This window comes from Leucopleurus acutus, assembly GCF_964270905.1.
Source record: "Leucopleurus acutus genome assembly, chromosome: 12".
NCBI classification, from domain to species: Eukaryota; Metazoa; Chordata; class Mammalia; order Artiodactyla; family Delphinidae; genus Leucopleurus; species Leucopleurus acutus.
This window is the reverse complement of record NC_139154.1, coordinates 26366776-26379897: the sequence shown is the minus strand read 5'-3', so window position 1 is coordinate 26379897 and position 13122 is coordinate 26366776.

The following is a 13122-nucleotide window of genomic DNA, read 5'->3' as shown; positions in this document are numbered from 1 at the left end:
TCCTTCTGGAAGGCACTGTGACAGATGCACAGAAGTCACCTCACAGGACCCTCAGATTAAGCCCTTTAGGTGATTATTTCCTTTACTCCATGGAAGCCACTCAAAGGTGTGACATGAAGTAGCACAGATCACAGCCTTTAGTGAAACAAAAGAATCAGAAGATGCTCAGGGAACAATTGGCCTCGTGACTTCCCAAATGGAGAAGGTTATGCATCTTGGTCAGCACGAGTCAAGCCTCAGAGTTAAGACACTTGTTCTGGCCCCAAAGGCAAACTCCCTGGGAGAGAATCATTTGTTTCACTAATTTGCTTCCAATGAGAAGCTGCAGGGACTTCCCTGGCAGTCCAGTGGTTAAGACTCCACGCTCCCAGTGCAGGGGGCCTGGATTTGATCCCTGGTCAGGGAACTAAGATCCCACATGCATGCCACAACTAAGCTCGCATGCTCTAGAGTCTGCATGCCACACCTAGAGAAATGCGCACGTCGCAACGAAGAGCCTATGTGGCCTAAATAAATAAATAAATAAATAAATAAATAAAAATACATTTTAAATGAGAAGCTGCATCAATGGCATGCGGAGTCCACGGGATCAGGCTGTATGTCCTGGCTGCAGAAGGTGACGGATTTTCCTGGTTTAGCTTCTTCCTGTAGAGCAGGCAGCCATGCTAGCCCTGGACCTGGGCCCCTGAGAACTCACCTCCTGCATACGGCTTCCACAGCCTTCCCTCAGCCCCAAAGGCTGGGATCTAAGCCCATCCCCCTGGTTGGTTGCAAAGTTTCTGTTATACGTACACAAAACTCTTCAGCCCGGAGCCTCTCCCTAGACTCCCAGCTTTCCTCCTGCATCACCTTCTGATTTGTTCTCTGCCACTTCTGTAAAGGAGATGAGTCCTCCAACATCTGCCCTCCAACTGCACCCACCCCCCTTTGGCTCTGATGGGCCTTTCTTTAACTTTCTACTTACTGTGTCCTTATTAGTCATGACTACATTTCAGTATAGAAGGGTTTTATTTTCATGGGATGTACAAACAACAGTTAATCCCTCCAACATCCCCTCTGGATTGTCAAGTACTCACACTAGGTTGCAAGTAAGATAATTATTGTTTTTACTTTGAACTTGAACTTATTACAAAATAGTCTGGACACTGAATGCTATTAAACTTTAAATGCACTTGATATTTTCTTTTGGTGAGAGCTTTGTAAAACAATATAATAGTAACAATTTAAAAAAGTATCCAGAACATCTACCTCCATCCATGAAAGAAGTTCCTACTACAGGAATTATCTTCCTGCCATAAAAACTAGAAAACAAACAAAATAAATGAAAGGCTATTTTTAGAGACTGAACAACAGGTGATGCATGAAAGCAATCTCTGAGCAAAGATAAGCCCCACAATTTTCTCAGCTCATTTCCTGGAGGCTGTGTCCAGGCTGCAGCACAGAAAAGGGAACCTAAAGCAATCCCAGAGGACTCGCTGACTTGAAAGAAAAAGATTAGTTTGAGAAGGCCAAGGCAGCTGGACTCGGGCAGAGCACTAAAATGAAAGGACCTGCAAAGAAAGAGTGCTTCCGAGATCCGCAGGAGCCCCCTTGAGTCTTTGACTAACTAGTGCATGCATAGAATGAAATCCCATAAGGCATACAAAGAACCACCAGAAGGTAATAGATGAACACAACTGCTAGAACTCACCCAGGCAGATAGAGAGACTTCATAGTACACAGGACACTGGGCCGAGTCCTCAGAAGAGTCACACCTTAGTAGTGCAGTTAAAGTAGAAAAGCTACCTCACATCCATGTAAACAAAGCTTTAAAACCAACCCATAAAATCATCTGCAGGAAATTTAACTTCTTGCCAAAACAAGATGCAACACTTTTTAAAGGAAAAAAACAAAATCCAGCATCCAACAATGTAAAATTGGCAATTAATACAAGCAAATCTCAATCAACACACACAAACCCAGAACCGAAACAGATGGTAGAATTAGCACACAAGAACCTTAAAACAGCTAATACAATTATTGTAAATATTGTCAAGGATCTAAAAGAAGACATTATGAGGAGAGAAATGAATATTTAAAAGACATAATGGAATATTTAGAGATGGAAAAGAAAATGTCTAGAATGAATAAGTATATTTTGGGTGAGATTAACAGCAGATTAAACATAGCCAAAAATTTGGTAGAGACATAGCATAGATCCAAAGCAAAGCACAAAGAAAAAAATGACTGAAAGAGTCAAAGGACCATCAATGACCTATTGGACAATGACAAGTGGTCTAACATATGCACAATTGGAGTCCCAGAAGGAGAGAAGTTGGGGGAAGACTAAAAAATATTTGAAGAAATAATGGCCACATTTTTTTCAAATCTGATGGAAACCACAAATCTAGAGATGTGAACTTCAATGAAACCCAAGCAAAAGAAACATAAAGAAAATCAAGGTATGTAAGGTTCTTATACATAAAGCAATATAATATTTGAAGGTTGACTGTGATGAGTTAAAAATGTATATCATAAACTCTAAAACAACCATTATAAAAAAGGTATTGTAAGGTCGGATCTTAACAAACGGCACCGCGAAACAGAGGAAAGCTTCAAGTGAGCTTTATTAGGGAGCGCTCCCGGGCGAGGTTCACTGGTCCGAGAGAAAGGGGGCCAGAGAAGTCGCGCCCGGGTGAGGGTTGGGCAAGATTTTATAGGGGAAGAAGGGAAAGGGGTGTGGTGAATCTGGGAGGGTGCAAGGTATTCCTTATTTGGTGGTCTTTTCGGGTATCCTGGGGGACCGTTATTCCCGCCCCTCGAAAGGCGGGAAGGCTGGGCCGGGTTCAAAGTCCCCAGGTCAGTTTCTGGAACTGGGTGGTCCGGAATGTCTCCAGGGCAGTTTCTGCAACTGGGTGGTCCGGAGAATTTCGTTCTGATGCAACCTGTGAATCTGATTGTGTTCCCCTGCCTCGGACCAGTTGGCCTTACATCCCGACATCTTTGTTGTAATGGGGCGGCGTTCTGATCTCTGGCTACTTCATGCTGAATGGGGGCGTCGAAAGGGGAGTCGAGCGACCAGAGGTCCGAGGCTTAGGGGAGACCAGTGGGGGCTTCTGTAGGAAGCAAGGTGTAAGGACCGAGGAGCATTTGGTTTGTGGCCACCCGAGAGACTTCCTCCATGCGCCTGCGAAGGAACCTAAGAAAACAGGGAGCGAGCATGCTACGAAGAGGGTGCGGTCCGGGTTTGAAAGAGGCGTGTCAAAGAGTCCCTCTCTCGGCGGGCTGAGGGCCTCTACGACTTGGGGGCAGGAGTGGGAAGGGGAGGTCCCGGTATCGGAGATAGGCAAGAGGGAGGCTGGGTTTAGGCAGGGGAAGAGGTTGAGGGAGATAGCAGGGTTTTCAATGAACGGTAGGTGGAACTCCTGGATGCGGGAGGGGCCCAGGAGGGAGAGACTTGTGGCCTAGGAGGTCGACCAGCCGGTGGGAGGAAAACACGGTTAGTGGGTGGGCCAGAGTCAGTTTGAGTGTTTGTTTGGTCAGTTCGGCGGCTGCTAGGGCCCGAAGGCATGGTTGCCATCCCCGAATGGTTGGGTCTAGCTGTTTGGAGAGGTAAGCCACGGGGCGGTAGGAGGGCCCTACAGGCTGGGCAAGGAGTCCAGTGGCTATTCCGGGAGATATCAGAGCGTTACGGAGGGTGAGAAAGTCCTGTCGAACGGCAGAAGGAGAGGTGAGGGGTCCTTGAGGGGTTTCTTTAGCGGCTAGATATGAGGGTTTAGCGAGGAGAGCAAAGTTAGGGATCCAGTGTCGGAAAAATCCTATAAGGCCCAAAAAGGAGAGAATTTGTTCCGCTGTTTCCGGAGGCTGGAGTTCACGGATAATCCAGGTGCAGTCGGCTGTTAGACCTTTTGTGGTAGGGGTAAGGTGGAGCCCCAGGTAGGTTACAGAAGATACAGATAACTGAGCCTTGGCTGGGGAGACCCAATAACCTCGAGAGCCAAGGTAATTGAGGAGATCTGCAGTATGTTGTCTTGAGAGGCTGAGAGACGGGCTACAAAGGAGGAGGTCATCTACATATTGAAGGAGTGTGCTGGGGGTAAGGGAGCAGGAAGTGAGGTCCCGTGCCAGCGCCTGACCGAAGAGGTGAGGACTGTCGCGGAAGCCCTGGGGAAGAACTGTCCAGGTGAGCTGACTGGAAGTATGTGTATCTGGATCCGTCCAGGTAAAGGCGAAGAGGAAATAGGAGTCAGGATGTAGGGGGAGTGAAAAAGGCATCTTTGAGATCCAGAACCGTAAAGTGGGTTGTGGGTGGGGGGATATGGGACAGCAAGGTGTATGGGTTTGGTACTACTGTGTGGAGAGGAATTATGGCCTCATTGATTATTCGGAGGTCCTGGACCAGGCGATAATCCCCAGAGGCCTTGCGGACAGGCAGGATGGGGGGGTTGCAGGGAGAGTCAGTGGGGATAAGGAGTCCCTGGTTTAGGAGTCTGGTGATAATAGGTTGTAGGCCCCTAAGGTGAGTCTCAGAGATGGGAAACTGGGTGCTTGATGGAAATTTGGAGGGGTCCTTTAGGCGGATGAGAACGGGGGAATGGTGTGTTGCTATTATGGGCTTAGAAGTACCCAGACTTGGGGATTGATTGGGTTCGGTGTGATTGGAAGAGGGGGATAGGAGGGGGAGGGTTCTAGAGACAGGCCGAGAAGAGGAAGCAGGAGTTGGGAGGAGGGGACCTTAGGGTCAAGTCTAACCAGCTGGAGGGAGGCCCCTAAGTGGAAAAGGACATCTCGGCCTAGCAAGGGAACTGGGCAGGATGGTATGACTAAGAAGAAATGAGTAAAAGGGAGTCCTTCGATATGACATGGGAGTGGACCGGTCTGGAGTGGGAAGGATGGTTTGCCATCAATACCCATGACCGAGATCTGGGAAGGAGAAACTGGCCCGGAATAAGTAGGCAGGACCGAGTAGGTAGCCCCCGTGTCCACCAGAAATGAGATGGACTTACCTGCTACCTGTAGCGTTACCCTGGGATCGGCGAGGGTGATGGGGGTCTTCGAGTCCGGGCGCTGTCAGTCGTCAGCCAATCCCAGCAGTTCGAGTGGTAATGCCGTTGGGTCGGCCTGCCCCCCGCGTGGAGACGCTGAGGGAGGGCCAGTCGTAGGGCAGTCACTCTTCCAGTGGCCCGTTAGCCCGCAGCTGGGACAGGGCTTAGAAGGAGGTCGTGGATTGGGACATTGGCGAGCCCAGTGGCCTTCTTTTCCGCATTTGAAGCAGGCCCCCGGCGGGGTTGCCTTTTGCGGACCCCGTGGATGCTGTGATCCATGGGAGATGGCCGGCCTTAGGGCGGCTACAAGAGCTTGGGTTTGGAGGGCCACCTTCTGGTGCACCCGAGCCTGTCGGCTGGATTCTGCCAAATTCTCACGGCCATTATAGACTTTAAAGGCCATTTTTACCAGATCTCGAATAGGGGTTTGAGGGCCGTCTTCTGCCCGTTTTAATTTCCTTCGGATGTCCGGGGCTGATTGGGTGATAAAATGGGTGGCTAGGACCGCTGCCCCTGCCGGGGTGTCGGGGTCCAGCCGGGTGTAGTTAAGGCCTCTATAAGGCGATTGAGAAAGATAGCTGGGTTTTCGTTAGGTTCTTGGGTTATCTCTTTTAGTTTTTCAAAATTGACTACCTTATGAGCGGCAGCCTGCATGCCAGCCAGGAGGCATTGGATCATGAGGTCGCGTTTACGACGGCCATCGTGGCCATCCTGATAAGTCCAGCCTGGATCGGTGCCAGGTACGGCAGTCGCTTCGACAGGCATGGAGTTGTCGGTAAGGTGAACCTGATCTGCATGGTTTCGGGCAGCAGTTTGAATTCTTTCCCTCTCGTCAGGGGTCAGAGTAGAAGATAGGATCACAAAGATATCGTGCTAGGTTAGATCGTAAGCTTGAGATAGGTAGCGAAATTCTTTGATGTAGCGGGAAGAGTCGGCAGAAAAGGAGCCTAATCGCTTTTCTATTTGAGAGAGATCTTGGAGGGAAAAGGGAACATGAACTCTAACTAATCCTTCCACTCCTGGTACCTCCCTCAGAGGGCAGAGGAGATTTGAATCTTGGGAGTCGTGAGAGCGTGTATGTGCACTAATTGGCGAAGCAAGGGGCGTGGGAGGAGAAACCGTTGAGGGAGGCGGGGGAACGGTTGGAGGGGCCGGGGCGGGTTCGGGAGGAGAGACCGCTTCAGGGTAGGGTGGAGGTTGGAGAGGAGTTCTGGAGCGGGGAGAGGCGAGAGATTCGGGTGGGTCGGCTAGTGGAGAGGGGTCATCGTCAAAGGAAATTAAGGGCTTGAATGTAGTAGATGTCTGTTTGGCAAGAACGATCTGGGAAGTGGAACAATTGACGCAGAGGGAAGGGCGGGAGCGCAAATACCAGAAGGTCTGAATATAGGGGACCTCGGACCATTTGCCCGTCCTGCGGCAGTAATTATCTAGATCACGGAGGATGTTAAAATCGAAAGTCCCTTCAGGAGGCCATTTGGATTGATTGTCTAGAGGATATTGTGGCCAGGCCACAGTGGAATAGAAAATAAGCCGTCGGCGACGGAGATCTTGGGAGAAACCGAGGGCCGTAAAATTGGCTAGGAGACACCCCAGGGGCGTCTTAGGATCTGGTTTCGATTGTGAGGTTCCCATGACCCCCAGTCTGTCCCTGAGTGAATGGAGAGGGAGAGAGGCGTCCCTGGTCTCAGTCTCCAATTCACGGCAGGTTGGAGGGCGGTCAGGCGATTGGGACGTCTCCACAGTTGCCCGAGGCCCGGAGAGAGGACGGAGGAATCCCCGACGCGGCCGCGATTAAGGACAGGGAGTCTGGTGGGCAGGGACTCTGAGGGTCGGAGGGAACAAGGGAGGGGGACTTACCCCGTTTTCTGCCGGATCGGGTGGGTGAGTAGAGGTTCCCTGGTTGTCTCCTGGGGGAGGGGAGGAGCGGCCCGCGTGGTAACCCGCGGGGCTTGGTACCCCTCCCGGGTTTCGGCACCAAATGTAAGGTCGGATCTTAACAAACGGCACCACGAAACAGAGGAAAGCTTCAAGTGAGCTTTATTAGGGAGCGCTCCCGGGCGAGGTTCACTGGTCCGAGAGAAAGGGGGCCAGAGAAGTCGCGCCCGGGCGAGGGTTGGGCAAGATTTTATAGGGGAAGAAGGGAAAGGGGTGTGGTGAATCTGGGAGGGCGCAAGGTATTCCTTATTTGGTGGTCTTTTCGAGTATCCTGGGGGACCGTTATTCCCACCCCTCGAAAGGCGGGAAGGCTGGGCTGGGTTCAAAGTCCCCAGGTCAGTTTCTGCAACTGGGTGGTCCGGAGAATTTCGTTCTGATGCAACCTGTGAATCTGATTGTGTTCCCCTGCCTCGGGCCAGTTGGCCTTACAGGTATACCTAATATACCAATAGTGTAGAAAAACCTCTAACCAGACAGATCAAGAAAACAAAATAAAGAACACACAAATTATCAGTATAAGGAATGATAAAGAAGCTATCCCCACAGATCTTATAGATATTACAAAAATGATAAAGCAATGTCATAAACACCTTTATGCCAATAAGCTCAACAAATTAGATGGCATTACATACTCCTTGAAAGACACAAACTACCAAAGCTCACTCAAGAAAAGGTAGATAAGCTGAATAGCTTTCTATCCAGTTTAAACACTGAATCTGCAGATAAAGACATTGCACCGAGAAAACTTCAGGCCCTAATGGCTTTATTGGTGAAATCTACCAAACATTTTAGGAGGAAATAATGCCAGTACTCTGCCAATGCTTCCAGAAAATAGAGGAGCTAATCCTTTCCAAATAATTTTATGAGGTCAATGTTTTGATACCCAAACATTTGATACCAAAACCAAAGATTGTAAAACAAAATTTAAAAGTACAGACCAATAACCCTCATGAAAATATCTGTAAAAATGCTTAACAAAATATTAGAAAATCAAATCAAGCAACATATATAACATGACCAAGTGGCGTCTGTACCAGAAATACAAGGTTGGGCTAACATTCAAAAGTCAATTAATATAATTTACCATATTATCAAACTAAAAAAAGAAAAAAAAACATATATTTAGATGGAGAAAAATTCAAAACATTCAACACGCATTCATGAAAGAAACTCAGCAAATAAGCAGTTGAAGGGAACTTCTTCAACCTGTTAAAGGATATACAAAACAAAAACCTAGAGCTAACATCATATTTAATCATGAAATAATAAATGCTTTCCTCCTGAAATAAGGAGTATGGCAAGGTTGTCTGCTCCCAGTACTTCTCATTAATATTGTACTAAAGGTCCTAGCTAGTGCAATAGGGCAAAGAAAATAAACAACAGATATCCAGATCAGAAAGAAAGAAGTAAATTTGTTTCCATGTGGAAAATTTCAAAGAATCCAGAAAAAAGCTAGTAAAACTACTGAGTTTAGCAAAGTCACAGGATACAAGGTCATTATACAAAAATTATTTACATTTCTATAAACAAGCAGCAAACATTCAGAGGTTTAAGTTCAGGGGAAAAAATACATTTTATATTGGCATAGATAAATACAAAATGCTTATGAATAAAATAAACAAAAGAAGTACAAGTCTTATATACTGAACACTACAAAATATCACTGAGGGAACATTTTTAAAGATTTATATAAATGAAGAGGTATACCATATCCATGAATCACAAAACTCACTATTGTTAAGATGTAAATTCTCCCCTAACTGATCTATAGATTCAATATAATTCTAATCAAATCTCAGCAGGTTTTAATTTAATTCTAAAATTCATATGGACGTGCAAAAGACCTAGAATAGTCAAAACAAGTTTAAAAAAGAACATTAGAGAATATTTTACTACTCAGTCTTGAGACTACAAACTAAAGTAGCCTAGACTGGAAATGGCATAAAAATAGACATGTAGATAAATGGAACAGAATAAGAGTCCAGAAATGGGCTCACACATGTTTAATTAATCTTTGATGTAAGGTGACAAGGTGATACAATCGGCGAAAGATCATCTTTTCAACAGTCATGAAAAAATAAGATATCTATAAGGAAACAAAATGAACCTCAACCCCTCACACGTGTAAAAACTTAACTTGAAATCGATCATAGACCTAAATATAGGAGCTAAAAGGATACAATTGCTGAAGAAAATCCAAGAAAAAAAATCTTTATGACCATGAGATGGGAAAGGGTCTTTGCAGAGAGAATACACAAAGCAAGGATCACACTAAAAAATGGACAAATTGCACTTCATCAAAATTAAAACTTTTGGGGACTTCCCTGGTAGTGCAGGGGTTAAGAATCCACCTGCCAATGCAGGGGACACGGGTTCGAGCCCTGGTGCGGGAAGATCTCACATGCTGTGGAGCAACTAAGCCCGTGAGCCACAACTACTGAGCCCGTGCTCTAGAGCTCGTGAGCCACAACTACTGAGCCCACGTGCTATAACTACTTGAAGCCTGCGCGCCTAGAGACTGTGCTCCACATCAAAAGAAGCCACAGCAATGAGAAGCCTGCACACCACAACGAAGAGAAGCCCCTGCTCGCCGCAACTAGAGAAAGCCCACGTGTAGCAATGAAGACCCAATGCAGCCAAAAATAAATATTTTTTAGAGAGATAAATATGTAAGCCTGAGGAAACATTTGCAAAGCATATATCTGATAAAAGACTGGTACCCTGAATATATAAAGAACACTTACAACTCATTAATGAGAAGGCGAACAACTCAAAAAAAATGAAATATTTCCATAGACACTTTGCCAAAGAAGATGGAGAAGTGGCAAATAAGTACATTAAAAGACTCGCATTGGAAAAATGCAAATTAAAACCACAATAAACTACCACGTCACACCCACTAGAACGGTTAAAATTTCAAAGACAGACAATACCAAATGCTGGAAAAGATGGTAAGCAACCAGATCTCTCATACACTGTCGGAGACTAAACATGGTGCAGTGAGCCTAGAAAACACTCTGGCAGTTTCTCACAAAATTAAACATGTGTTTACCTACCGTGATTCTGGCAATCTGATGTTTATGTATTATATTTAACCAAGAGAAATTAAAACATATCATACCAGAAAAAATAACGTTTACAGACATGTTTATAGAAGCTCTATTCAAAATAGCTGAAAGCTGGAAACAATTCAAATGTTCATCAAGTGGTGAATGAATAGAGACTGAGGTACATTCATGCAAAGAAATACTGACTAGCAATAAAAAGCACGAAAAGGACAGATGCAACAACGCAGATAAATCTCAAAGGCATCAAGGTGAGTAAATGAAGCTGTAGTCAAAATGACCATATGCTGGGTAACCCCACATATGTGTGGTTCTGAAGGCTACAACGACAGCCAATCCATGGTTGCCAGGGGCTGTGGATGGGGGAGGGAATTGACAGAAAAGGAGCAGGAAGGAACTTTCGGGGTTGATGCAAATATTCCATATTTTAATTATGGTTGCAGTTACACAATTGTATGTGTCTGTTAAAAGTCATCAAGTCATACACTTTAAATGGGTGACGTCGGTTGGAGATAAATTATATAACAATAAAATTGATTAAATTTATTCACATCCTCACTATGCTATCACTGTAATACTTTTTTTTTTTTTTTTTTTTTTTTTTTTTTTTGCGGTACGCGGGCCTCTCACTGTTGTGGCCTCTCCCGTTGCGGAGCACAGGCTCCGGGCGCGCAGGCTCAGCGGCCATGGCTCACGGGCCCAGCCGCTCCGCGGCATGTGGGATCTTCCCAGACCGGGGCACAAACCCATGTCCCCTGCATCGGCAGGCGGACTCTCAACCACTGCGCCACCAGGGAAGCCCAATACTTTTCATTTTTGCAAATTATCTTCCAAACACAAAAGAATGGCTGAGTGGCACATGATATGGCAGTAGGTTTTAGGTTGGCAAGACTCATAATTTTTAAAAAATAAGTTAAAAGTAATAAATTAAAAAGAAGTTTGTTGTCTAGTTCTGGACATGGTGGAGTAGCTCCAGTCCTTCCAGGTCCTCTGTTTTGTAACTAAAAAACACTGGGCATGACACAACCAAAAAGCATAGGAGGACTCTGAACAGTGGAAAGTAGAGATGGCCTGCCTGGGGACCTCAGCACTTGAGGGGTAACATGCGGGGAAGTTCCCTGGGTTTCCTTATGTGTCCCATACACACTGGACAAAAAGCTATAGAAGCCTCCAACCTAGAACTAACAACAGTCATCGAAAAAAGAAAACCTTCAAGCAAAGCCTGTTATCCCTAACCAAAGTCTGAGGAAAAGATAGCTTAACAACAGAAAAGAACTTTTGGCAATACCCACCGTACTCCAGCCAAAATTCAATGGAAAACGTCCCTGCCAACTGCAGCTTCAGCAAGACTGAGTAGGAAGCTGGTCTTTCACTCCCCACCGCCAACCCCCCACCTTTGGAAGCAGCAGCAATGCTCTGGTCTCCTTCAGGGTGGTGTCAGCAGTGCTGAGCGGGGCGCTAGGCTTCCATCTTCACCCAGCAGACACAGGTGGCATGCCTATCCCCTTCCAAGGTAGTGTCAGCAGGGCTGAGCAAAGACTTGATAGCTGAAGCGAAAACCACTGATCTCCGCTCCATCTCTCACCTGGAAGAGGCATATGTGGTTTCCCCGGGAGGGTGCAGGCAAGGCTGGTAATGGTGTAGGGACTGGGTGGTTTGAATAACTGAATAAGCTGCCCCTAGTTTTCTGGTTCCTGGCCTTGGGGTGAGCAGGGCAGGGGAGCAGTGGCCTGGACAGTGAGAGTCTATGCAGGAGGGGCTGGGAGTGGGCTCTGAATTGGGTGGTTCGCATATTTATTGTCTCTGGGGATTAGCTGACCTGAGAGGAGCAGTCCCTCCAGGGTCAGCAAGGCCCCAAGATGTCAAAGCATCAAAAACACAGAATAAGGAAGACACGGTTAATACCTGTGGTGCCTCCCTGAGCGGTGCCCTCCGCTGGCTTCCTGGCCTCCTTGCCTACTGGCTGCACCTCAGCCGCCTGGCAAGCTTCTGCCTTGGGGCCAAGCCTCGGCAGGACAGCTCCTCCCCAGCTCCCTGCAGGGCTCTCTCGGGCCTCCTCGTCCTCCTTGCTCGGATGACACCTTCTCAGTGGATCTGCTCCGCCCACCCAGTGGTTTAAACTTGCACCCCTGCCCTGGCTCCCAACCCCCTACCCTGCTCTGCTTTTCTCTTTTCTAGCACTTAACACCTTCTTATGTGCCCCATGATTTACTTTCTTAAATGTTTACTGTGTTTCTGTCTTCTTGACCACCGTGGGAAGATCTGACGTATCCCAAGTGCCCAGAGCAGTGAGTCGCACGCAGTTGGCCCAAACCTGGATGAACGACGGGCGTTAAAGCGCCTTGAAGGACAGACAGAGCCCCTGTGCTGCAGCTCCGGAGGCGAATTAACTCAGGCAGCCACTTCACAGCTCCCAAGAAACCCAGGTTCTGACTTAGGGAAGAAGAAAGGGCAAGGAGCCAGCACAGGGAGAGGGACCCCGTCCCTCCTGAGTTGTAGGCTTTTCTCCCACGCGGCCAGTAGCCTCCAGCTGACCCAAAAGCAAGAGCAAACCTCAGGGGCTTTCCCACAGGGAGAGCCAGGAGGCGCTCGGCTTCTATCGTGTGTCTCTCGGTTCTGCTGTCACGTTCGTTTTTTACTGAGATGTAATTCACGTGCCATAAAGTTCACCCTTCTGAAGTGTGCGGTTCAGTGGGTCTTGGTCTATGCCCAGACTTGTGCACCCACCCCCAGGAAGACACTGCACACCCCTTCACTGGAACCCCCAGCCTCAGGCACCCAGGCTCTCTCTCCATCCCTGTGGATCTGCCTGTTCCGCATGCAAACAGAGGTGGGGCTGTACACCACCTGCCACTGTGCTGGCTTTTTTCTGTGGCCGTATTTGACCAGCACCTGATCCAGAAGAGAAAGGCCACTTTCCCCGGGCAGTAAGCCTTCAGGAGGTGGATTTGGGCTTGAGAGGCGGAAACTGAAAACTGATCACAAACTCTCCAGGACGCTTGAGGTTGGGGGTGGATTTGTAAGTAAGCAAGGGCTCCTGTGCCTGCAGCGCAGAAAGCCAAACTGTGATGGCAGGAGTTTGCAGCAAGGATTTATTA